The sequence below is a fragment of the Amphiura filiformis genome, unplaced genomic scaffold (genome assembly GCF_039555335.1).
Source record: "Amphiura filiformis unplaced genomic scaffold, Afil_fr2py scaffold_171, whole genome shotgun sequence".
Classification (NCBI taxonomy): Eukaryota; Metazoa; Echinodermata; class Ophiuroidea; order Amphilepidida; family Amphiuridae; genus Amphiura; species Amphiura filiformis.
Window position 1 is genome coordinate 67,775 of NW_027305635.1, and position 25,803 is coordinate 93,577.

General features: G+C 35.4%; 1 long non-coding RNA gene across 1 annotated transcript; it reads right to left on the reverse strand.

Annotated features, from left to right (window-relative positions):
* Nucleotides 1–630: 630 nt before the first annotated feature.
* LOC140145205 (uncharacterized) lies at nt 631–21,856 on the reverse strand. Its single transcript, XR_011858002.1, has 3 exons — nt 21,734–21,856; nt 1,395–1,508; nt 631–701 (listed from the first exon to the last, which is right to left on the reverse strand). It is a non-coding gene; the product is annotated as an uncharacterized lncRNA (long non-coding RNA).
* Between the last annotated feature and the right edge of the window lie 3,947 nt (nt 21,857–25,803).

The following is a 25,803-nucleotide window of genomic DNA, read 5'->3' on the forward strand; positions in this document are numbered from 1 at the left end:
GTTTTTTCATCAAAACAACAAATTTACTTTTTATATTATTATTTGCAATCAAAATACGTTTTACTATTGCTTGGAAATGACGTTTTTCTATAAAGAGAAACGAACAATGACAACACGGCACATGCCTTGTACTAAATTATGACGTATGTTTTAGATCCTCTATCTTGTTTGAAAATTGATTGAATCCTAGATTTGAAGGAAAGTGTAACAAATTATCACATTTATTGAGATTTGAGTTAAAATGAAAAGGTCACGCAGTTAGACATTATCATAATGGCCAATTTAATAATACCCGAAAAACAACGTAATTCAAAATGATCATGAACATACCCTGATTCTAGATACATACACTCTCTTTCAAAATCTCACAGAAGCTTAAATTGGGATGCACTCTGTGTAAAGCAAGCCTACTGTGAGATTATTTTGATATAAGGTGCAGGATTATGACAAGCAACTCAAAAGCATAACTTTTACTGGGTAATATACAATACAATGTCTGATAGATATGTACTGCAAATATTTGTAATGATGAAGTAGTTATTTTGACAAGAGATAATTGAACCAAGTTACACGCCAGTTGTACTCACTTAAGCTGCAGTTGTTTCCTTCCCAGCCAGGAGCGCACATGCACTCATATTGATTTTGTTGATCAATACATGTCCCAGAATTCAAGCAAGGGTGGCTTGCACACTCATCTGTGTCTGAAACGATTAAACAAAATCAGCAATATCTCTTTACCCCATTTCCAATTTTCTGTAACCAAAATAGATTTTTTGTTAAAAATCTGGTTAGTGGTGCTTATTCGTCAAAACAATAAATGTACTTTTTATAGTATGTTTGCAATCAAAATGCGTTTTGTCGTTGCTTGGAAATGATGTTTTTCGATCAAGAGAAACGAACAAATACAACAGCCCATGCCTCGTGCTAAATTATGACGCATATGTTTAAGATCCTCTATCTTGTTTGAAAATTAATTGAATCCTAGATTTGAAAGAAAGTGTAACAAATTGTCATATTTATTGAGATTTGAGTTAAAATGAAAAGGTCACGCAGTTTAATTTAATAATACCCGAAAACAACGTAATTCAAACTGAATATGGACATACCTTGGTTCTAGATACATATACACTCTATCTAAAGCAACCTACTGTGAGATTATTTTGATATAGGGAGCAGGATGACAAGCCCGCCAAACGCATGTAAACATGGTAAAGCAACCCTACTCTTTTGCTATAAGGAGCTGGATTATGACAACCAACTCAAAAGCATAACTTTTCCTGGGTAATATACAATACAATGTCTGATAGATATGTACTGCAAATATTTGTAATGATGAAGTAGTTATTTTGACAAGAGAAAATTGAACCAACAAGTTACACGCCAGTTGTACTCACTTAAGCTGCAGTTGTTTCCTTCCCAACCAGGAGCGCACATGCACTCATATTGATTATGTTGATCAACACATGTCCCAGAATTCAAGCAAGGGTTGCTTGCACACTCATCTGTGTCTGAAATACAAACGATTAAACAAAATCAGCAGTATTTCTACCCCATTTCCAATTTTGTGCACCAAAATAGATTTTTTCAGTTAGTGGTCAAGCTCTTATTTTTTTCCATCAGAATAAGAAACGTTTTTAATGCATGTATAATTTATCTGCAATTAAAATGACGTAGGTTTTCGATCCTCTCACTTTTGTAAACATAAATTGAATCTTAGATTTGAGAGAAATTTTGACCAGCTGTCATATTCACTGACGTTCGGATAGATCATAGTGGCTAATGTAATAATATCTGAAAAACAAACGTAATTCAAAATGATCATGTACACACCTTGGTTCCACATACTTAAACACTTTCTTTCAAAAGCTCACGGAAGCTTCATCTAAAGCAACGCTACTATGAGATCATTTTAATATTACATGTATAACAATACAGTAAGCCACAGAATTAAAGTACCAGTTACGTTTACCCCTGTATATCCCAAACAAAGTCAGATATGTCATAATTGGATCCAACATCCAATAGCTGCATCTTTAAGCTCGACTTTAAGACATCATTCATTGAAATTGTTCAAGAAATAAAGATACGACGATCCAAAAACCCAAGGTAGATGCCAATTTAAAAGTTGCAGTTTGCCCCATTGCATCCCCTATTGATTTGTACACAAATCGTTCGCGAAGGAGAACTACAACCATGGCCAAAATGTGTTGGGACACTTATGGAAAACGTACACTATATTATTGCCTTATTTCCGTTATTGTTAACGTGATAAAGTGGAGGTTTCTTTGGTGACAAACCTAAACCCTTTCCTAACACCCCAACCCTCCCCCTTCCCCACCAATCAATGTTGGGTGCCCCTAGGCGCGTGTGACCAAAAAAGTAGGATTCAACATTGATCGGGGGGAGTGGGGGGTTTATTTACATTACCCTATCAAACCGTCCCAACACTTATGGCCAGCATTGTAGCGCCGTGCTTCCATTGATTAGCACGTTTAAACTAGCGTCGTGTTTTCATTAATTAAAACACAAAAGTGCAACTTTTGATTTGTTACCAAGTGTCAAGTATTGTTCATGGAAACTCCTGGACAATTTTGGTCGAATCTCAATGTGATTTTGCTGTGCTTTTGTGGATTTTTATGTAACTTGGATCCTCTTTTCTGAATATGGCAAGCACAGTAGCAGGCCTACACCACAGAGCTAGATCAATCAATACATCATTGATTGCATTTATTGGGACTTGGCTGGTATTGGTAACACTATATTGGTATTCACCAGCAGTAAGTACTATTGATCAAATTGATTGTGATATACAACTTCAACTATACAGCACTATGTGTTTTACCAGAACCCAACTAATGGAACTTAGAGTGCATAGTAGACATGTTGAACTGCCTGAAGATATATGGGCAAATATCACCTCTCTTGGGTTACGAGCAAAACCCCCTACTAGAAGGGGTAGAAGAGGAGGTAAACGACACCCCAGACTGTTACAATATACTCAAGATCTGACTATGGAATCACAGGACTGTAGAACTATCCCATGTATATTAGCTACAAATAAACCTAGTCAAAATGGAAGCATTATAAATAAAGCTACTGTGAAACGCAATCTCATATACCCCCATATAAACAGAGAACCACTTTTTGATGTTCGATTATGGAATTCAAGGTCAATTCGAAACAAAACAACATCTCTCAATGCATATGTAATTCAACATGACATTGATGCAGTTTTCCTTGTTGAGACTTGGTTAGCTGTTGATGATCCGGTGGTAATTGGTGAACTAAAACCTGATGGATACACCTTTTTCAATGTTCCCCGTGGTACATCAATCACGGCGGTATTGGTGCCCTTTTTAAATCACAACTTGGTTTGAGGCTCCAGACATCAAAAATGAACACTGTCACTTTTGAGCATGCCAACTTTCTTAATCCCAACAACGGAGTTCATTACGTTGTCATTTATCGCCCATACCCATCACAAAAGAACAAGTATACAGTATCTGGTTTTCTTGAAGAGTTTGAGGAGTTTTTACATGAAGTCACCTTATTTCCAGGTAAACTAGTTATCCTTGGTGATTTTAATTTTCACTTAGATCTACCAGATAAACCTGATGTCTTACGTTTTACTTCAGTTCTATCTGCTTTTGGGCTACAACAGCATGTTAAGGAGGCTACCCATATATCAGGCCGCTTACTAGATCCTATAATGACTCGTGATGACGAGGACTTAGTGAGACTGTGTGACGTAGGCCTCTATCTTGGCTCAGACCACAAGATAGTTAGATGTATCCTACAACAACATAAGCCTCCACCCATCAGAGTTACCTGCGAATTGCGTGACTATCGCAAAATTGATATGTTAGCATTTCAAGCTGATCTTGAACATCAATTGACTACCACCATGATAACACCTCCTGAGTCAGACGTGAACGACTTCCTTGAACACTTCGCGCATTCTTCTGAAGTTGCGTTAGATAAACATGCCCCGCAAAGTACCAGGTCTCGGACTATTCGTCCACGACCCCGGTGGTATAACGATGACATTAGAGAAGTAAAGCGTGAACAAAGAAGGCTGGAAAGAAAATGGAGGAAGACTCGTCTGCAAGTTGACAGGGATGCCTACATGATACAACATGAGAAGCTTGTGAAGATGATTGTTAAATCAAAAGAGACGTATTACAAGGACTCACTTTGCAACTCAAATACAAAGGACACTTTTAAGACTCTAGGCGTTCTCTTAAATAAGACTGGTAAAATACTGCCCACTTTTGATACACCAGGTAAGCTGTGTAACAAATTTGCAGAGTACTTTATTGACAAGGTTGCTAAAATAAGATGTAGCATTGATGATGATCCTGTAAATTCTGGGCCAAATGCTGAAATGAACGTTACTATTGTGGTTGACAGAGAATTTACTTCATTTAAAGAACTAAATGATACTGAGGTCCGTGAAATAATCGTGGGTTGTGCTAATAAGACCTGTCTGCTTGATTGTATGCCAACTTGGCTGGTAAAAGAAAACATTGATATTGTCGTACCGTATTATCAAGAACATTGTAAATAAGTCTCTCGAACTTGGAGTTTTCCCATGTGAACTGAAAAGAGCCATTGTAACTCCCATAATTAAGAAAACTACTCTTGATTGGAATGACCTTCACAATTACAGGCCAGTTTCCAATATAAGTTTTATTGGAAAGATAATCGAGAAGGCAGTGATCACCCAGTTTAATGAGCACATTGAACAGAACGATCTTGATGAAATCTTCCAGTCTGCGTACAAGCACAAACATAGTACCGAGACTGCTCTGCTCAAAGTAAAAGATGATATCGCACGTGCCCTGGATGATAATCAAGCTGCCTTCTTGATTCTGTTAGATTTGTCTGCTGCCTTTGATACCATTGATCATGACATTCTGTTTCATAGGTTTGAACATCACTTTGGTATCAAAGGCACAGCTCTTCAATGGTTTAGGTCGTATATGACTGATCGTACATTTCAAGTTAATGTAAGTGGGTCGATGTCGGATGTGTTTGGACTGTGTTATGGTGTCCCACAAGGATCAATTATTGGTCCTAGGGCATTTACAACTTATTCCCAATATGTTGCTACCATCATTCGGCATTACGGTATAATGTATCACATATACACTGATGATGTTCAATTATACCTTGTTTTCAACCCCAAAGTTCCTGGCGATGCTGCATGTGCTCTGTTTAAACTGTCATCTTGTGTCAGAGAGATTCATTCTTGGATGACACTAAATAAGCTCAAACTGAACAATTCAAAAACCGAATTCTTCATTGCAGCATCACCACATAACTTAACTCGTCTGTCTGGCACTACGTTGTGCATTGGAGCCACTGAAATTGTTCCATCTTCATCCATCAGGAACCTAGGTGTCTCCTTTGACACTTCATTGACCATGTCATCTCATGTAACTGCTCTTTGCAAGTCTCTGAATTTTATTTTGTGGAACATATCACGTATACGTCGTTACATTGACCAAAATACCTGTAGCTGTGCAATGAGAGCCCTTATCTTGTCCAAATTGGACTACACGCCAATGCACTGCTCGCTGGATGCAAGGCTGGTGACATCACACGCCTTCAACGTCTGCAAAACAAAGCAGCTCGCATAATTTTCCAACTCCCTCGTCGCCACTCAGCTTCAATCTTATTATACACACTTCACTGGTTGCCCGTTAACAAACGCATCATTTTCAAAGTTCTCCTGTATGTTTTCAAGACTGTTCACAACCTGGCTCCTGACTATCTCACAAATAGCATCACAATTCACAAACCATTAAGACAAGGTCTCCGCTCAGCTCTGGATGTTAACCGTCTCGCGACTCCGAAATACAACAGGAGGTTCAGCGATGGCGCTTTCAGTGTTTGTGGTCCCAAATGGTGGAATGACCTTCCTATAACCATCCGCTCATCTCCCACTGTTAGTGCCTTTAAAGCCAGTTTAAAAACCTATCTGTATTAAGTTGTTTTTATTTCATATGTTTCCCTTTTTCTGCATTGCTGTGGTCAGTATAGCTTCTGTTTATTAATTTTTGTTGCATGTAAAGCGCATTGCTCAATTTTGGAAATACGCTATATTAAGCGTCGTTTGTATATGTATTTCGTATCATCATTAGGTTTTAGATCACCGTTTATTTAATTCTCAACCAATTTGAACTAATAAGGTTTTAAATCAGAGCTAAAGAGTACAGGTATTGGCTGTACACAGTATTGGTACACAACTGGTACCTTAATTCATTGGCTTACTGTATATGGAGAAAGGTTATAATAAGCACCTCAACAGCACAACTTTAATTGGTAATATACAATACAATGACAAACGAAGTTGGGTACTTTCTACTGATATTGATATTAATGAAAGTATTATCTGTCGCTGCAGTAACTGTTATTGATGGAGTTGATATCTACTGCAAATATTTGTACTGATGAAGTGGTTATTTTGCAAAGAGAAAATTTAACCAAATTTGACTCTAGTTGTACAAATTCAGCAATATCTCTATCTACCCCATTTCCAATTTTCTTTACCACAATATACTTTTTTACAATATACTTTGTTTAGTGGTGCTTTTTCATCAGAATAATAAATGTACTCTTTATAATTTATCTGCAATCAAAATGCTTTGACAGAAATTTTGACCAGGTGTCATATTCATTGACGTTTAAGTTAATTCAAAATGGAAACCTCACACATTTGGATATATCATAATGGTCAATGTAATAATCTTTGAAAAAAAAACGTAATTCAAAACGATCATGGGTGCACCTTGGTTCCACATACATAAACAATTTCTTTTAAACTTTTACGCAAGCTTCATCGGGAAGCAATTTATCTAAAGCAGCACTACTATGAGATTATTTTAAGAGACAAATGTTTCTATATACACGCATGGACACGACTCCCATGGATTTTCTTTAAACTTTACCAGGTGATAGACCTTTGACCAGTATGTAAGAACAAATATTTAAAAATCAGCAGACGTTAGTTGCCCTGACAACAGTTCGTTGATGTTTTTGGTGGTTGAAGGCGAAAAATCACTCTAAATATGCCTCTAAAAATTTTCAACATAATGTATTGAAAACGTTGTCCTGGGCAATGTAACGGTACATCAAGGGTGAACATTTTTTGGCTAATGACTTTATCAAAGAATACACAAATATTTAGGCCAGATGTGACCGAATTATCATGGACCAGTGTTGCATGTTTGTTAGCTTGTTGCAATGTTAAAAAGTGACAATTTCGGAAAGTACAAATTCCTTCAAATTGTATGTCACACAGTTGTACTCACTTATGTTACAGTGTTTCCCCTCCCAGCCAGGAGCGCACAAGCACTCATATTGACTATGTTGATCAACACAGGTCCCAGAATTCAAGCAAGGGCTGCTTGCACACTCATCTATGTTTGAAATACAAACGATTAAATAAAATCAGCAATATCCGTACCCCATTCCAATTTTCTGTACCAAGATTTTTTTTCAGGTTAGTGGTCAAGCTCATCAGAATAAGAAATGTCATTAATATAATTTATCTGCAATCAAAATGCGTTTTGTTATTGCTTGGAAATGACGGTTTTTTTTCACAATATAGCTCATATCCTTGTGCTAGATTGTGACGTAGGTTTTAGATCTACTATCTTGTTCAAAAGGAAAACCTAGATTTGACAGAAATTTTGACCTGCTGTCATATTCATCGAAGTTTGAGTTAATACAAAATGAAAAGATCCCACATTCGGACATGTCATAATGAAAAGATCCCACATTCGGACATGTCATAATGTGAGGGCGCCCATGCAATGTGAGGGCGCCCATGCAAATTTGGAAAATTTCATCTATGTACAAAAGTATTGGCAAAATTGATTTTCGGCTAAAAAGTTTGCAAAAAACAAACACCCCCTCTATGGTCATCTTTGACAGCCGGTCCTGCCCCCAGGTAAGGTGCTGGTAAACATTTTTACACTAGTATGAGTGCAAAGGATGGATCTGCGATTAGTTTAGGTCGGGGCGTAAATGCGCGCATTTTTTTTAAGGACGGATAAGAAATCTTGGGGTGGTACTTCGTAGTTCTAGGGTTAATATCAATAATCAAAAATATTAACATCGATATCAATAATATTCAAAAATATTAATATCAATAATACTAATGATCAAAACTATCAATATCGATAATAATCAAAAATATTCACATCAATATCAATAATATTTAAAAATATTAATACCAATATCAATAACACTAATAATCAAAACTATCAATATCAATATCAATAATGATCATAAATATTAACATCAATATCAATAACTATCACAAATATTTATATCAATAATAAGCAAAATATTAATATTAATATCAATAATAAGCAAAATATTAATATCAATAATAATCAAAAATATTAATATCAATATCAACAATAATCAAAACTATCTTAATATTTTAAAATTTGATATTTATATTAATATTTCTGATTATTATTGATATTGATATTAATATATATTTTTGATTATTACTGATATTGATATTGATATTTTTGATTATTATTTATATTAATATTTTTGATAATTATTCATATTCATATTAATATTTTTGATTATTATTGATATCGATATTAATATTTTTGATTATTATTGATATTGATGTTAATATATTTGATCATTATTGATTTTGATATCAATATTTCTCATTATTATTGATATCGATATTAATATTTTGATTATTATTGATATGGATATTAATATTTTGGATTATTATTGATATTGATATTAATATTCTTGATTATTATTGAAATTGATATTTATATTTTTGATTATTTTTAATATTAATATTAATATTTTTGATAATTATTGATATTGATGTTAATATTTTTGATTATTACTAGCGGGATACCCGCGCTTCGCGCGGGTCCCCGCTAGATGAGTAAATGGGAGCGTTCGCTATAACAGGAAGAATTACTGAACAGGTAGTATAATTGAAAAGGTACATTTTATTTATATAAATCTGTCTCTTCTTACATTTTCTTTTTTAGTTTCTTCTGCTTAGCTTGTCATGCTTGTGATTTTCCGTTTCCGTGTTATTTATTTATTTAACCCCATTCCCATCTGTTCTCATTATTTTAGCTTCTTTTTTTCTTATATTATTTTCCTGATTAGTTTCTTTCCTTCTTTGTTTCGTTCCCGTTTCATTTAGTCACTTTAACCCGTTGGCCTATAATTACTCGTACCTTTTTTGTCCTCATTTTAATTTAATTTTTCTTTATAGCACCGCTTCATGTTGTTTATATATCTTTTTCCCGCATTTATTACGTCCTCTCATAACGTATCTGCGGACGTGTTCACCCGTTATCATAATCCCGTGACCCGTCCATGTACCTTTCTGTCCTTTAGCATTACGCACGCGGCGCCGGCGCGCTGCCGGCCAGCTGTAGTGACGCGTAGGCTGTTAACCGATTTTCATAACAAAAACCCCGTTTTTACCCCTATTTTCACTGTTTTTGCAGCCAATTCTTGACCGTTTTCAACCAAATTTTCGCATTACCGTCTCAGTATATGCCTCGATGTCCCGTATGAATATGGCGACATTTGGATCGAAACCGACGGAGCCTTTAACTTTCATACCCGCACGCACCCCCACATCATTCCCCTATTTATAGTAAGATTGATATTATTGATGTTAATATTTTTGATTATTTTTGATATTGATGATAATATTTTTGATTATTATTGATATTGATATTAATATTTTTGATTATTATTGATATTAATATTCTTGATTATTATTGAAATTGATATTTATATTTTTGATTATTTTTAATATTAATATTAATATTTTTTTTTGATTATTATTGATATTGATATTAATATTTATTATTATTATTGATATTGATGTTAATATTTTTGATTGTTATTGATATTATTGATGTTAATACTTTTGATATTGATGATAATACATTTTTCGCAAAATTCCAAGACTGGTCTGGATGGAGTCTGCGTAAACCGCACTGGCTAAATACTAATTAGGTTGTGTCGGGAGATAGTGTCAAATAGTTGTTGGATAGAAAACATGCTTTCCATAAGTTTACATTATGGTTCTCTTAATGTAGCGAATTTGCCTAAAATGGCGGATTTAGGGAGGCTGAATTTGAGCTTTGTGGGGGACACAATTTCGGCCTTTATGCAACATCGTGCTGTTATTATCAAATTTATATGGGTTTGAAATGATATTTCTTAAACTTTGTCAGCAATTGGCATTCATCACAGCTGAAATACGCTTGTAATGTACACATTTTTTGAACACGGGAGGAGCTTAAAAATAGGGCACTTAAGAGTAGTACATACTCAGAAAGTTTGAATGGGCCCCTGGGGTCAAATGTTATAAACTTGAGGTACAACAACAACTACAAGGATTCCTGGTTGTCCAATGAACTCACGCTGATCCTTTGTGTAAATTCAGTTAATAACATTTGGCCCCAGGAGACTATTTAAACTCTCTGAGTGCGAACCACTTTTAAGAGCCATATTTTTTTAAGCTCCTCTTACTTTCAATACTGGTAGATTACAAGTGCATTTCAGTTCTCACGAACACTTATTGGTATTTACGTTCGGTAAAATCGCTTCAAACCTCACTAAATTTGATAATATCAGAATAATGTTGCTCAAATTCAAAAATTTTACCCCCACAAAAATCAAATCCAGTCTCCCTAAATCCGCCATTTTAGACCAATTCACTACATTATGAGCGCCATAATGTAAACTAATGGAAAGCACATTGTCTGTCAAACAATATTTAACATCATCTCCAGACACACCTCAATTAATATTTAGCCCGTGCGGTTTATGCAGATCCCTTCCAGACCAGTCTTGAAAGTTTGCGAAAAAGTATTCCATATTAAATGTCAAGTCTGTATTTGTGTTTATTATTGATAATGATATTTATATATTTTTTAATTATTGCTGAAATTGATATCAATATTTTTGATTATTATTGATCCAGTCCAGTAAGGCTTGAGTGACCAATTCAAAATTCAATAAAAAACAAAGAACAAAATTAATACCCATAACTACCCTGACTATAACTTTGCACCAGATAATACTAGAACCGTGGGGTTTTCAAAATTTGAAAACGATTGCTAGGACAAGCTATTGATGATAGTAAACCAAATTTTGACGTTGTTTTATCAAGAATTCTGGCAACACTTACTTTGTGCTCAAGTGTTTAAACATTCATATAACAATCTATACTACATGTATGTACATTCAATGTATGGCAATTAGAAATAATCATTTCCCAACCAAACCATCAACAACAAATCATACTATCAGTAAAATACTAATATTGGGTGTTTTATCAAGAATTCTGGCAACACTAATTTTGAATTTTCAGTATTTAGATATTTACAAAGACGAAAAAGTGTTGTTTGGATTCAAGTAAAATACTAATATTGTGTGTTTTATCAAGAATTCTGGCAACACTTATTTTGAATTTTCAGTATTTAGATATTTACAAAGACGAAAAAGTGTTGTTTGGATTCACCTTAAAGGAAAATATTTGTCAAAATGCACATGATTGTGACAAAAAGGCGTAATTTGACAAAATGTCAATTTGCAAAAATACCGTTTTTTCTGGCAACACTGTATTTAGAAGTAACATTTGCCCAAGCTGATTTTTACTAAAATGTAAAGTACCTAGCTTGTACTACCACACTAGAATGGACAAAATTCTGGCAACACCGGGTTGTTGATTTTCATGATGATATTTTAGGTGCTAAAATGACATTTTATGAAAAAGTGAAAATACACCTGACAGATAGGCTCTGCACGTACCCTTAAGAATAACTTATTGACCTCTTAATATGCTGATCATCAGATGAATAGATGTCCTTTTACAAGAACTTAATGTAATGTAACAGCATTATATGGCTTAGTTGCAGCAAACACTTGAAATAACATGTTTTTTTAACTAATTTCACTGCCAATTTGGCCCAAAATGACAGAATCTGGGTTTTGGCCGTTTCCATGGCAACGAGCCGATTTTTGAATTTTTTTTAGTCACATAAGTAGTCAACACCCTAACATGCATCAATGCACAAAGTATTAGAAAAATCTATTTTTTGAGGTATAGAGCCACTTCTAAAAAAATTATGTTCAAGAGCTCTTAAGAGACCTTGTGTATTAAAATCAAAGATGTGGTGGCAGACTTTAAAATATCGATTTTCCTTATACTTTGCACAGGGTTAGACATTTAGTCAACATGTATAAATTTGGTAAAAATTTTACCACTTCACCTATGGTTACCATGGTAACGGCCAAAATATGAATTGACCCAATTTCCCCTATTTTTACCATATTCACAACTGGAAAAATGCTTAAGGGGAAGCTGCACCAGGATTGTTGTGAAATAGGGGTATTTTAGTCTTTTTATGTTTTTTCTAAATTAAAAATCTATAGAATTTTGGCCTTTATTTGCTTTTTATTTGATTCAAATCGGACATTTGGTTCAGAAGTTGCAAGTAATCAAAAGGAACAACGTGACGCGAAAAAGTTGCGAATTGAATTCTGTCCTATACTAATACACGTAATGTATTTCTTATGTATTGTATTAGGGGGGTCACACTAAAATTAAGATGCCTTTAAATACTCTTTAAACTTAGCTTATTTGAAAGATCTTGTGCAGAAACTGAGAAAACTTTTTATTTGGTTCAAATCCGATGAACGGTTTTCGAGATATGATTGAAAACGTTATTCCGATAAATGACCAAATTCTTGCAAAAATAGGCAAATATCGGACAAAAGTGATAAATCGCATTTTAAAAATGCTTTATTTCACATATCAATCTAATTCAGACTCTGGTTTCATCAAATATCAACTCTATGTCTTGAGGTTGAACCCCTAAAATTAAAAAAAAGCATGAGATAGATCAACATTTTGTGAAAAATACACTCCGAAAATGCAAAAAAGCTTGAAATTTAGCAACGGTTATATGCCAAAAATTGGTATCACAGTTTAGGACACCCTCAGATCATAAATATGAATTGCTAATGTCCATATTCATGTTAAATCAACTCACTAAAATAACAAGAAGCATCAGATATATCAAAATGTTGTGAGAAATGCCCTTGGGTAAAATCTCAAAATTGAGCAACCATCGCATATCTGAAAAAGTGGCTTCACAGAGCAAAATAGCAAGTTTCAGGCACCCTCAGATTGTAAATATGAATTTCTAATGTCCATATTCATGTTAAAACAACTCTGAGACTTGAGGTTGAACCACTAAAATTAAAAAAAAACATTGGGTATATCACAGTATTTTGAAAATTGCAGTCCAAAAATGAAAAAATCTTAATATTTACTTTTATTAAGGGACATTTCCTATGGGAAAAAACGCACACGTTTTTAGGGAAAATGCCTTAAAAAACAAAGTTTTTGTTGGCTTGCCATTTAACATTCCAAACATCACAGAAGTAAGATAAAAAAAAAAAAAAAAAGATGTGTTACTCATTATGCAGAAATAACAACTTAGAAATAGCTTGCACATTTCGCACAGTGTAGGAAATCTCATTTTCCAACTTGACCAAATGAGATTTTCACTCTTGGAAGACATTTCCTATGGGAAAATGCACACGTTTTCCGGAAAAAAACGGTAAAATTTGAAATTGATCGTAGAAATTAGATATTGGGATCAAAAAAAAGGTGTGTTACTCATTATCCAGAAATAACAACTTAGAAATAGCTTGCACATTTCGCACAGTGTAGGAAATCTCATTTTCCAAAGTGATTTTCCAAAATTTGCTTGCGGTGTATGATATCAGTAATTCAGTATTGATAGAATGCGTATTCCTATCTTGTCAAAAGCCACCATGGAAATTTTTTTAGTGGCTCAAATGACCAAAACAAACATTTTTTTTTATCTACACATATTGATTATCAATGTAAAAAACAAGTAAGAGTGCTGCAATGAATAAAATAAATATTTTTCTTCATCAAAAATGACTAGTATTCATAGATCTGAGTCAATTTGCACTGTGCAAGACCAGATTTAGCTGATGTGTGACCCCCCTAATTGTATTGTTTTCAAGGGGCGATATTTAAGGAATTTCCAGCTAAAAATTAATTTCTGAATAATGTAATATGTTTATTGTCTATAAAGAGTGCTAATAATTAGTATAAATGATATTGTTGTCAGAAACATGATTTTATAACATTTGATATGCATAATTGCTGCCTAATTAACATATTAAGTGTTTCTAGACTTAAAATGCCATTTTCTGCCAGATGTTGTTTCGCGTCATTTTTTACCTTGCGCGTCACTTTTCTTGGTAATGGTGTATCTGTTTGAGCTTATTTTTGGCAAGTATGTTGAACATACCTGTATCTAAATATTTATAGAAGGAAATTTTGAAAAACATCTGGTAACCATGGAAACGACCCGTTTTTGTAAATTTTCCACCAAAATGCGCAAATTTACCAATTTTAATGCACCGTAGCGTAACCGTACAACCTTTTTTGAAAATTCCCTCTATACATTTTTTAATTAGACCTAAATTTGTCAAATAAAACAAATTTCAGAAAAAAATACCAAAGAACGACTGAGAAAAATGACGCGCAACGACATCATGTGAAAATCCAACATGGCCGCCGTTACCATTATAACGACGATCATTTTTTTGGCTGGAATCGCTAAGTTTGATCAGCACACACATTCCCACCAATTTACAAGTGCACAGGTCATATACTTTAGAAAATCACTTTTTTTCAGTGCAGCTTCCCCTTAAATATTATGTCATAATTCTATATGAAGAACAGGAACTAAAATCTTCTTCTCCTATACAGTGAAGCAGGCATCTTTGTCCTTCTTAGAAATGATGTAAACATAACAATTGATTATTTCAAAATGGGAGATACCATTTTGTAAATTAGGGGTGTTTTTGATTAATTTAATTATGCAAAAAGTGATATTTAAAAAATGATGTAACCTCCAAAGTGGTGTTTTTTTTTAAATATTTTTTGCAGGGTAGGTAGATAAGATATTGGTCTATCTATCTGTAGAAAAAAAGTTTTGGTAATTGTTGTACTCGAGAGCAGTGTTGCCAGAAAAGAGGGAATTTTAAGGATTTACTTTCACTGAAAATCCTGATTAGGGTTGAAAATGTATTCAAGAAAAATTGGTATCAATCCACCATAACGGAAGACATGGTTTGATAGTATTTTAGCAGTGTTGCCAGAAAAAAACGTCTCTCAACGAGGTTGTTGCTTATACAGCTATCATGTTGAAAAATGGCTAAATAAAAATGGCACACATTAAAGGAGAAATTCTCACATAGTTTTTGGCCATTTTTTCATGGGAAACAAGAAACAAGAATTTATAAGGTAAAAACCCTATATCCTGAGAACTTTCTTGTGAGGGCGCTTTTTTAAAATGGATGCCAAAATTCAATAAAAGGCGGGATAAAAGGCAACAATGCTGTTAAAATAGACGCAAAAAAGATATAACGGGCTATATTTTGGATTAGTATTGATGAAAGTAATGTATAACTAAGTCAAGGTATTAATAGGAGGGTATAAGGTGGTCAAAATTTGGGACGCTTTTCAAAATGGCCGCCAAAATCCAATGAATAGTATATATATACGGTTACAATAGTCATTTATGAGGTATAATTTACCAGGTTTTGGTTTAGCATTGATGACAGTATAGTGAAGCTATTAAAGCTAATATTATTAAAAGGAAGGTAACAGAGGTCACAGTTGGGGTGCTTTTCAAAATGGCCCCAAATCCAATAAAAAGCTTGTATATAGTACAGCATTAACTTAAAATAGTCACTTAAGAGGCATAAAATTGATCAGACTTTGGATTAACCCTAACCCAACCACAGCTCACTAACATTAATAAAGCTCACTATTAAAACCACTGTATGTACATGAGTTCCATGTGATGCGATGACGCCATCAGCCTAAGTCATATATGCTCAGGGAATCGCTGGCCGGGCCAGTGTAATCCCCGTGGCTTAAGGCTGGTGATCTTCTGCATGGCATGGAAGGGGTCTGAGGTTCGAATCTGGGGGGAGGGGGGGGGGGCTACAAAGTGACTGCTTTGTTCATCATCTCTCCTTTTTCGTTTCTGCTTTCCTTTCCGATAATCCTAACCCAACCAGAGCTCACTAAAGCTCATTATCAAAACTACTGTTTGTGCATGCATTCACCACGTGGTGCGATGATGCAATCAGCTTTCAGTATAGGCCTACAGGAAATCGCTGGCCGGGCCAGCGTAAGCCCCGTGGCTACCAGAGGCTGGTGATCTTCTACGTGGCATGCGAGGGGACTGAGGTTCGAATCCCAGAAGTACAAAGTGACTTCTTTGTTAATCTTCTCTCCTTTTTCGTATCTTCTTTCAATTCCAATAGCAAAAAAAGCATGGGCACGGTTAGGGTTAATATTTATCAAAGCAGGCCTACAGTATGTCTAAGTCAGGTATTAATAGGAAGGTACCGGGAGGTCACCGTTGAAGGCGCTTTTCAAAATGGCCATAAAAAAGAATGATATCAGCCACAAATCCTCAGATAATGTAACTGAAAAAGTTTGACTCAATGGCTTTAGTCAGGACATTTACATCTACCCTAGCTGTCATGTATGAGGATATTTTTCCCAGTATGTGCAAGACAATTGATCATTGTTGCATGTTTCCTTGGCATCACGGCCGTTCGCCGCCTATGCGTGATGTCCACTTTTATCTAGAGCGCCCTCAGTTTTGACTTAAGGAGTCTTATTTCGTTTAAGTGGTGTAGGGCGATACAAAAAGTTATAATTTAAAACTACCGATACCAATTAGCACACAAAAGTATAGCGGTACTGTTGACTCAAAATTCTCATACCGCCCAAACCTACATAGTTACCGAACGTAATCGATCCCTTAAAATGGCGACGAAATGTCCTTTCGAAAGTGATCACTAGAATAGACCCACAAAAACACTCCCAATTACCTTAAACCAGAACCTTTAGATAAAAATGCTATCCAAGATTTGCCGTTCACACTCCTTAGATGCTTAATAATAGACAACTTATGTCCGTACACCATCACTACTTCACTGCACTGCACTGTATTTTAGTCAGAATATTGGAACATAAATACAGTTAATAATCACCCTCGCTTTATTTACAAGTAAAACAGATGCTAATGATAATAATTTGTGCGAGCATAACAGTGTCACAGTCCATATACTTTGCAGAAATGATATGACATGTAAGGATAATACATACACGCACTACTACTACTGTACTATACTATACAGTACATGTACTGTGTAAACTATACATAGAAACCCAACAGTATACATGTAATTACATGTAGTGTGTGTGTGTGTGTGCGCCAACTTAAATCATTGTGAGTTGCGATTTTGTTGTCAAAACCTTACGAAGCATCAATTTGGTTCGTGTGAGATGCGTAACAATACGCTATGACTTTTCGCTTGTTTTTACCAGTACGTTACAAAATTTCATGCGGGGCCTAAAATCTCGATAAATTCTCCATTTTTTCCCATTTTGTCCTTCCGTAGTTCTTTACGATGCTGAAATAGTGTATCAGTATGTTCCGATATCATCGTCCCACTCTTCCGAAGAACCAATTTGGTCTGTGTCGTGTTACATAATGTAACGCTACGCGATGAGTTTTAGCTTAATTGTTTTAACCGGCTACGTAACTAAATGCTCTACGGGGCCCACATTCCCGATACAATTCTACATTACATATTTTGCGTACCGGGTTCCGTAGTACTTTACAATGCTAAAATAACATACCGGTATTATTCCGATTTCAACATCAAGTTCTTACGAAAGACCAATATTAGTTTTGTCACATGCGTAAGTTACGTAACAATACGCAAAGATTTTTCGCTTGCTTTTATCAGCTATGTTACAAAATTTTCTGCGGGGCCTAAAATCTCGATAAATTCTAGATTTTCCATTTTGTCCTTCCGTAGTTCTTTACGATGCTGAAATAGTGTATCAGTATGTTCCGATATCATCGTCCCACTCTTCCGAAGGACCGATTTGGTCTGTGTCGTGTTACATAATGTAACGCTACGCGATGAGTTTTAGCTTAATTGTTTTAACCGGCTACGTAACTAAATGCTCTACGGGGCCCACATTCCCGATACAATTCTACATAACATATTTTGCGTACCGGGTTCCGTAGTACTTTACAATGCTAAAATAACATACCGGTATTATTCCGATTTCAACATCAAGTTCTTACGAAAGACCAATATTAGTTTTGTCACATGCGTAAGTTACGTAACAATACGCACAGATTTTTCGCTTGCTTTTATCAGCTATGTTACAAAATTTTCTGCGGGGCCTAAAATCTCGATAAAATCTCGATTTTCCATTTTGTCCTTCCGTAGTTCTTACTATGCTGAAATAGTGTATCGGTATGTTCCGATATCATCGTCCCACTCTTCCGAAGGACCGATTTGGTCTGTGTTACATATGTAACGCTACGCGATGAGTTTTAGCTTGCTTTAACCAGCTACGTAACTAAATGCTCTACGGGGCCAAAATTCCCGATACAATTCTACATTACATATAATTTTGCGTACCGGGTTCCGTAGTTCTTATGTTAAAATAAGATACCGGTATATTCCGATTTCAACATCAAGTTCTTACGAAATACCAATATTGGTTTTGTCACATGCGTAAGTTACGTAACAATACGCAAAGAGTTTTCGCTTGTTTTTACCAGCTACGTTACAAAATTTTCTGCGGGCCTAAAATCTCGATAAATTCTAGATTTTCCATTTTGTCCTTCCGTAGTTCTTACGATGCTGAAATAGTGTATCGGTATGTTCTGATATCATCGTCACACTCTTACGACAAATTAATATTGGTTTTGTCACATGCGTAAGTTACGTAACAATATGCGAAGAATTTTCGCTTGTTTTTACCAGCTACGTTACAAAATTTTCTGCGGGGCCTAAAATCTCGATAAATTAGATTTTCCACTTTTCCTGTAGTTTTTTGCGATGCTGAAATAGTGTATCGGTATGTTCCGATATCATTGTCGCACTCTTCCGAAGGACCAATTTGGTCCATGTTACATATGTAACGCTACGCGATGAGTTTTAGCTTGTTTTAACCAGCTACGAAACTAAATGCTCTACGGGGCCAAAATTCCCGATACAATTCTACATTACATATAATTTTGCGTACCGGGTTCCGTAGTTCTTATGTTAAAATAAGATACCGGTATATTCCGATTTCAACATCAAGTTCTTACGAAATACCAATATTGGTTCCCGATAAAATTCTACATTGTCTAATGTATTGTTCTGTACCGGGTTCCGTAGTACTTTACGATATTGAAATAACATACCTGTATGTTCCGATTTCATCATTAAGCTCGTACGAAAGACCAATTATGTACGCAACAATACGCGATAAAGTTTTACCCTATTTTAACCAGCTACGTAACTTATTTTTTTACGGGGCCTAAAATCTGGATAAAATTCTACATTTTGTTGTTTCGTACTTCTTTACGATGTTAAATAGGCTAAAACAGTGTACCGGTATGTTCAGATTCACCATCAAACTTTATGTTTTGGTAAAAAAAGATCGAATTTTTCCACCCGTCTACATTCTAAACTGCCCGTCCAACAGACGGGTGTCCACTGGCCGGGTCTTCAAGAATCGGACTTTCACTTCGGAATAGATTCAATTAAACTTACATTAATTGCTTTAGCTTAGAGTCAATATCATTGTGAAGGTATTGGACACTTTAACTTTTATATAAACATGATCTATGGTATTTTGAGGCAGCTTAAAAACTTAATTTTCAGTAAGCTTAAAAACTTAATTTTCAGTAAGCTTAAAAACTTAATTTTCAGTAAGCTTAAAGCGTAATATAAAATCATCAGTAACAGTGGGCATTCGCTGTGTTGGCATCTGACACTCCACAAACGTATATATGAGACTAGTAGCTTACCCCCTCAGTTTTCGTTGTTTTAGATTATAGTGGACGTAAAAAACGGCCGTGACATAAAGCATCAAGTCCGTTGAGAGAAGCATTTAACAGTTTCTTTGCCAACATTAAGAGCAAGACCGGACTAATTGAGCTGATTTTGGCGGCCATTTTGAAATGCGTCCTCAATAACCTACTGGTACCAAGGGCGTAGCCAGGGGGGGCAAATGGGGCATCTGCCCCCCCCCCCCCTCCCCGTGAGAAGTCTTGCCCGCCCGACTCTTGCGCCCCATGTGGGATGTTGGCCGCCATGATATATAGGATTTTTAGCCCTTTTTTGTACTTTTGAGCCCATTTTTGACCATTTTCACCAAAGTTTGCCCACCCCCGTAACAGTAGTCTTGCCTCCATCTCTGAAAAAGTGCTGGCTACGCCACTGGCTAGTACCTTTCTATTAATATCTTTATGTAGCTTTAACATTACTGTCATCAATACTAAACCTAAATCGGGTCGATCATAAAGTGGCATAACGTGGGCCATCATATTGGGGAACGATTGGGGGCATGTGATGCTACGCAACTGCAATCATACCTCATAAGTCACTATTTCAACATACTTTTCATTGTATTTTGGCAGTCATTTTGAAAAGCGCACCCAACTGTGAACTCCTAGCACTTTTCTACTTATGTCTTGACTAAATTATACACTACTTCCATCAATATTAATCCAAAATTGTATCCTTTATGCGACTATTTTAATCATATAGCTGATTTTCATTGGAATTTGGCAGCCATTTTGAAAAAAGCGCCCTCACAGGAAAGATCTCAGGATACAGGCTTTTAAACTCGTAAATTCTTGTTCCCCAAGCAAAACTAGTCCAGAAAAACCCTCTGAGAATTTCTCCATTATGTGTGGTACCATTTTTAACTTGGTCTAACTCCTATTTTATGGAAAAATGACTTCTGGCAACACAATTTTTCTGGCAACACTGTTTGTCTATATTAAAATTACCAATATTTTTTTTATTTATTTGGGTAAAGTACTACCTATTCTAGCCACACTAAAAAATATAAGATATAAAAAGCACCACTTTAGGGGTTATAGCTCATTGAATATTGCTATATTTCAGAAAGAACAAAAATTGAGAAAAATCACCCCTATTTGAAACAATGGTATAACCCAAGTAGTAAGGGATGTTTATTAGACAACTACATTTCTTGAAAGCTTATGTATTACCAATCATTTTGTGAAACTCTCAAAGTTTACCTCTATTTTTCCTTGATATGGTGAATCATGAAAGTTGTTATTTTTGTGGCCTTGTAAAAGTGCCAAAATAGTCCCAAAACCTGTCATGTTTGGGGCTGTTGCTATGGTAACGAAGGTGCAGTGATGAAATAATTTTGATTTTTTTAGACTTTGACCAAAGTTACATCCTGACATAAAGTATGAAGAATTTTTTTTTTGAAGTCTGCTAACTGTTTTTGATTTTCTTTGATTGTAACGCAATATTACTCTTAATTGCTCATATTTTTGGAACTGGTTGTTCAATTTAAATGGGGCTTTCTGCAAAATGCAGCTTTTTAATTGCTTTTTACTACCCTATAAGAAACTGAAAATTTAATATTTCCGAGTTCCGACTGATTTTGCTTGATTGCATCACATATAGTTTTGTTATGGCATTGATTCACTATATTTATACATATTTACCTGAGGATTCAGTTCTTCATTTACAGTTATTTTTAGTTCTTTAGGTATTTTTAAAGTTACCTTACCGTTTGTTGCGTTATCCGGCAGTAGAATAAACACTCCTACTCCTGCTCCAGCAGCAAGAAGGCAAACAAGAACTACAATGATGATTATGACACATCGTTTACGACGTCGGTCGTCTTTGCTACTAGCTGTTGATTGCAAAAATGTATTCAATAATAAATAATTAAATACATAAATTTCAAGCAATTCTTGGCAGGACAAAGGTCATCATGCCCGTTGTTTCGCCTGTTTAAAGGTCCGTCACTGCAGTTCTTCCAGATTTTCTCCGAATGAGCCAAAACACCTATGGGTCATGATTCCCTCCAACCTGCCTTAAAGGGGAAACATCGTTGGCCAGGCCAACTAGTCAGGCAAGTGGGTGGGCAACATCTGTTTCTGTGCAGTTACTATTACCACCAATAAATAAATGTTTATACTAGGATTTGAGCAGGTGATCTTGTCCTTACATATCCCAATGTTATTTTTACACTTATCTGGACCTTGGCATGTTTCGCCATGAAATGCTGAGCTTGTTGTAGATCCAGATGTGTTGTTTCCTCTTTAAAGCAAATCAACACACACTAGATAATATGTTTACTACGGAGAAGAACGACCATGACCTAGGTACGCACCGTTAGATGTCCAGGGTGTTCTGGGGTTTTTATAGCACTGGTTTCTGTGCTGTACTCTGATACCTGTATGATGATTTTCCAACTGTAGGAGTAGCTGATAGTTCAGCACTGGTAGTTCCACAAGAGGGGCTATCAGATCTCAAAGCAGCCAAGTAGCCCTTTCCTTAGGCAAGGCCTACCTGCTGAGCAGTGATGACAGATTCAATTTACACTGTGTATTGCATGGTCTGTTGTCAAAATATGTATGGGCAAATTTTTCAAAAAGCTTAACTTAATTTAAACACATGCGCAGTGAAATTTGCACTCCACAAACTATCTTCATTAAGTTTACATTGGGAGAAGAATTTTAGAAGTATTGAGATATTTGGTGAAATTTAATTTGCATGTATGGAAATGTGATAGAGAAATTACGATATCCAGTAGTCAGAGACAATGAGAGAAAGTTATGGGTATAATAACTTAAAGGAGTATTTCGTGATCCTAGCATCCTCATTTTATGACATTTTCAGTACATATCCACGAAAAAAACATATTCCCAAAATTTCAGTTGATTCCGATTTTGCGTTTGCGAGTTATGCATGATTATGTGTATTACACTGCTCCGTAGACAATACGTTGTAATTTCGTTCTGGTGCACCAGAACGAAATTCAAATTTCAAGCGATATCTTTACTAAACGAATTAAGGGCTGGGGTATGAACGTTTGGACAGTATTTATTTTGGGACATTAGAGCACATCAGACATATCGAATTGCATTCTGAATACGAAGAATGTCTCTGATATCAAATAATTTTGATTTTTGAAATTCACAATTTAATACACATTTTATGGCAAATCATTAAAATTGATATTTTTGATATTTAACAGTACTCAAAAGTAAACTTTATAAATCTGATGATTTATACTTAAAGTGTATGTAGGTGGGATAAAAAGCCGACGATCAATTGAAAATTTTGACCTTTCGTATTGAATATATGGAATTTTTTTCCAAAAACACCAAACAAAATTAGGTCTTTTGGGGAAAAAATCCATATCTTCAATATGAAAGGTCAAAATTTTCAATTGACCGTCGGCTTTTCCTCCCAGCTACATACACTTTAAGAATATATCATTAGATTTATATAATTTACTTCGAGGACTGTTATATATCAAAATTTGAAAAATATCAAATTTTTATAATTTGTCATAAAATTTGTATTATATTGTGATTTAAAAAAATGAAAATTATTTGATATCAGAAAGGCATGCTTCGTATTCAAAATGCAATTCGATAGGTCTGAGGTGCTCTCATGTCCCACAAAAAATACGGTCGAAACGCAATAAACGCTCATTCTAGATCCCTTAATCTGGAAGAAATATTTTGTACATAAACATTATGTAGCCAGAGTATTCCAGTGATATAAAAATCTCAACTTTTTTTGAGAAAAGTGGGGGGATGAGGCTGTGGATCACGAAATGCCCTTTTAAGTTCAGGTAATTGAACAACAATTCAATAGCATAGCCGAGATTTTTGCTAGAGGGGTTAGCCTGTGTAGGACGGGGCCCAAATCCACCAAAAGGGGTGGTATGGGGTCGTGGTGCCAAGTAAAAAGAAGATTTCACAAAGGGACCACTCCGGGGGACCACTTTTCATGCTAACTTGAGCTGTTCAAAATATCCAACAAAAGTACATTCTTAGATGAAGTAAGATGAAGTAGAAAATTCTGCACTTCTTCCTTGCAAAAACATCCTGTCATGTAGGCCTACAGGCCTGTTTGTGTAGAAGTTACGCACTTTTTTGAGGGGGTAAAGAAATGAGAATCATTAATTATTGTTTGCCTTACAAGAAGGGTGGCCCCAATTTAAAAAAAGTCGCTGTCAATAAAATTGCACCCCCCATTTTGTCAACAAAAGTTCTATGACCCCCCCCACCACCACTGAAACACCTTGCCCCCTAAACAGGCTAAAATTGTATTGAAATCAGTCTTTTTCAATAAAATAAACATACTATCTGTGGTCACACTATATGTGGTCATCTTGTGACTCTACATTTTGGTCATTACAAATGTTATGACCCCCCCCATTTTTTCTTTTCAAAATTTATGACCCCCATGACCTCCCTAAAATGATAGCCCTTTAAGCTCCTTAAAATATTGTCATCCAAAATCACCATCCTTGGATCTACGAGTATAATGATAAGAGAAATCTCATGGAATTGCGCCTTAGTCTGTACAGATTGGATTCCCCCCTCTTTCTCTCCTTTTCTCTCTCCCGCTCATCCCCCTCTATCTTTTCATCTCTCTCCCACATTTTTCTTTTTTGTTCCTGTACTGGCAGGTGGAGGGGATATGCATTTTTGCCAGTGCCCCGGAAGCTATGCCATTGTTCCACTTCCATTTTATTTCATTTTATAAAAGATGGCCATGCATGACGCAGTCTATAATGGTAGAGAAATTAAAGCTAATTAAAACAAAACTATACACTAGGCCTACTGCATTCAAATGGAAAGTCATACCAGATAATCAGAAACCTATAATATTTTCTATTTATATATATTCTATTGCATCGCCATTTAAAGGTGTATTTCGTGATCCTAGGATCCTCTTTTTAAGACATTTTTCATTAGATATCCACCAAAAAAAGCTAATTCCCAAAATTGCAGTTGATTCAGACTTTGTGCTTGCAAGTTGTGCACGATTATTGCAAAAAAAATTAATCTACAAGACATTTTTTGTACATAAACAGGGGTTTCCAGTGGTATAAAAATATCAATTTTTTTGGAGATATTAAGTTAGGAAATGAGGCTGTGGATCACGAAATGACAATGTGGATCACTTTATAATATAGGCAGTAGCCTATAGGCAGTCAGACAATAGAGAGACCTGTGTGTGTTTGTGATTTTTGATAGATCTTTTTTGAATGATCAAAAGCTATTTCACCATTAAATGATATGAACTTTAAAACACATAATTTTACCAACATTGAAAGCAAATTATCTTGGTACTGAAAGTGGAATAGAAACTTTATGTGTCTAGCCTATGGTGTATTGTGTTAATTAATGTTGCATACCAATCACAGTAGGTGATTTCCAGGCTCATGATATTTGGGTAGGTGATAAGTGATTGACAAATTGCTTGATGGGGAGTGTAAATCCTGCTGTTCTGAGGGGTAATAAAATGAACAGTGGAAATACTAGTTCCCTCGTTACGCTCGGTGCTCCCTTCGGTCGCTATTCGAGAGGCGTCGCGGTTTGTGGAACGGGGCTAGTTCTAGGGTTTTTAGAAAAAAAAAACTTCTCTTACTATAAAATGAGAAAAATTACTTTGCCCAAATTTACTTGACCCACCTAACTGTGGATACAATAATGCATGCAAATAACTACAACAAAGAAAGCCCCCACCCCCTCCGAAGTCAAACGGTGCGTCCCTAAGTATGTCATCGGATTGCAATTATTATAATTACGTGAAGTGACCGACCTGCAT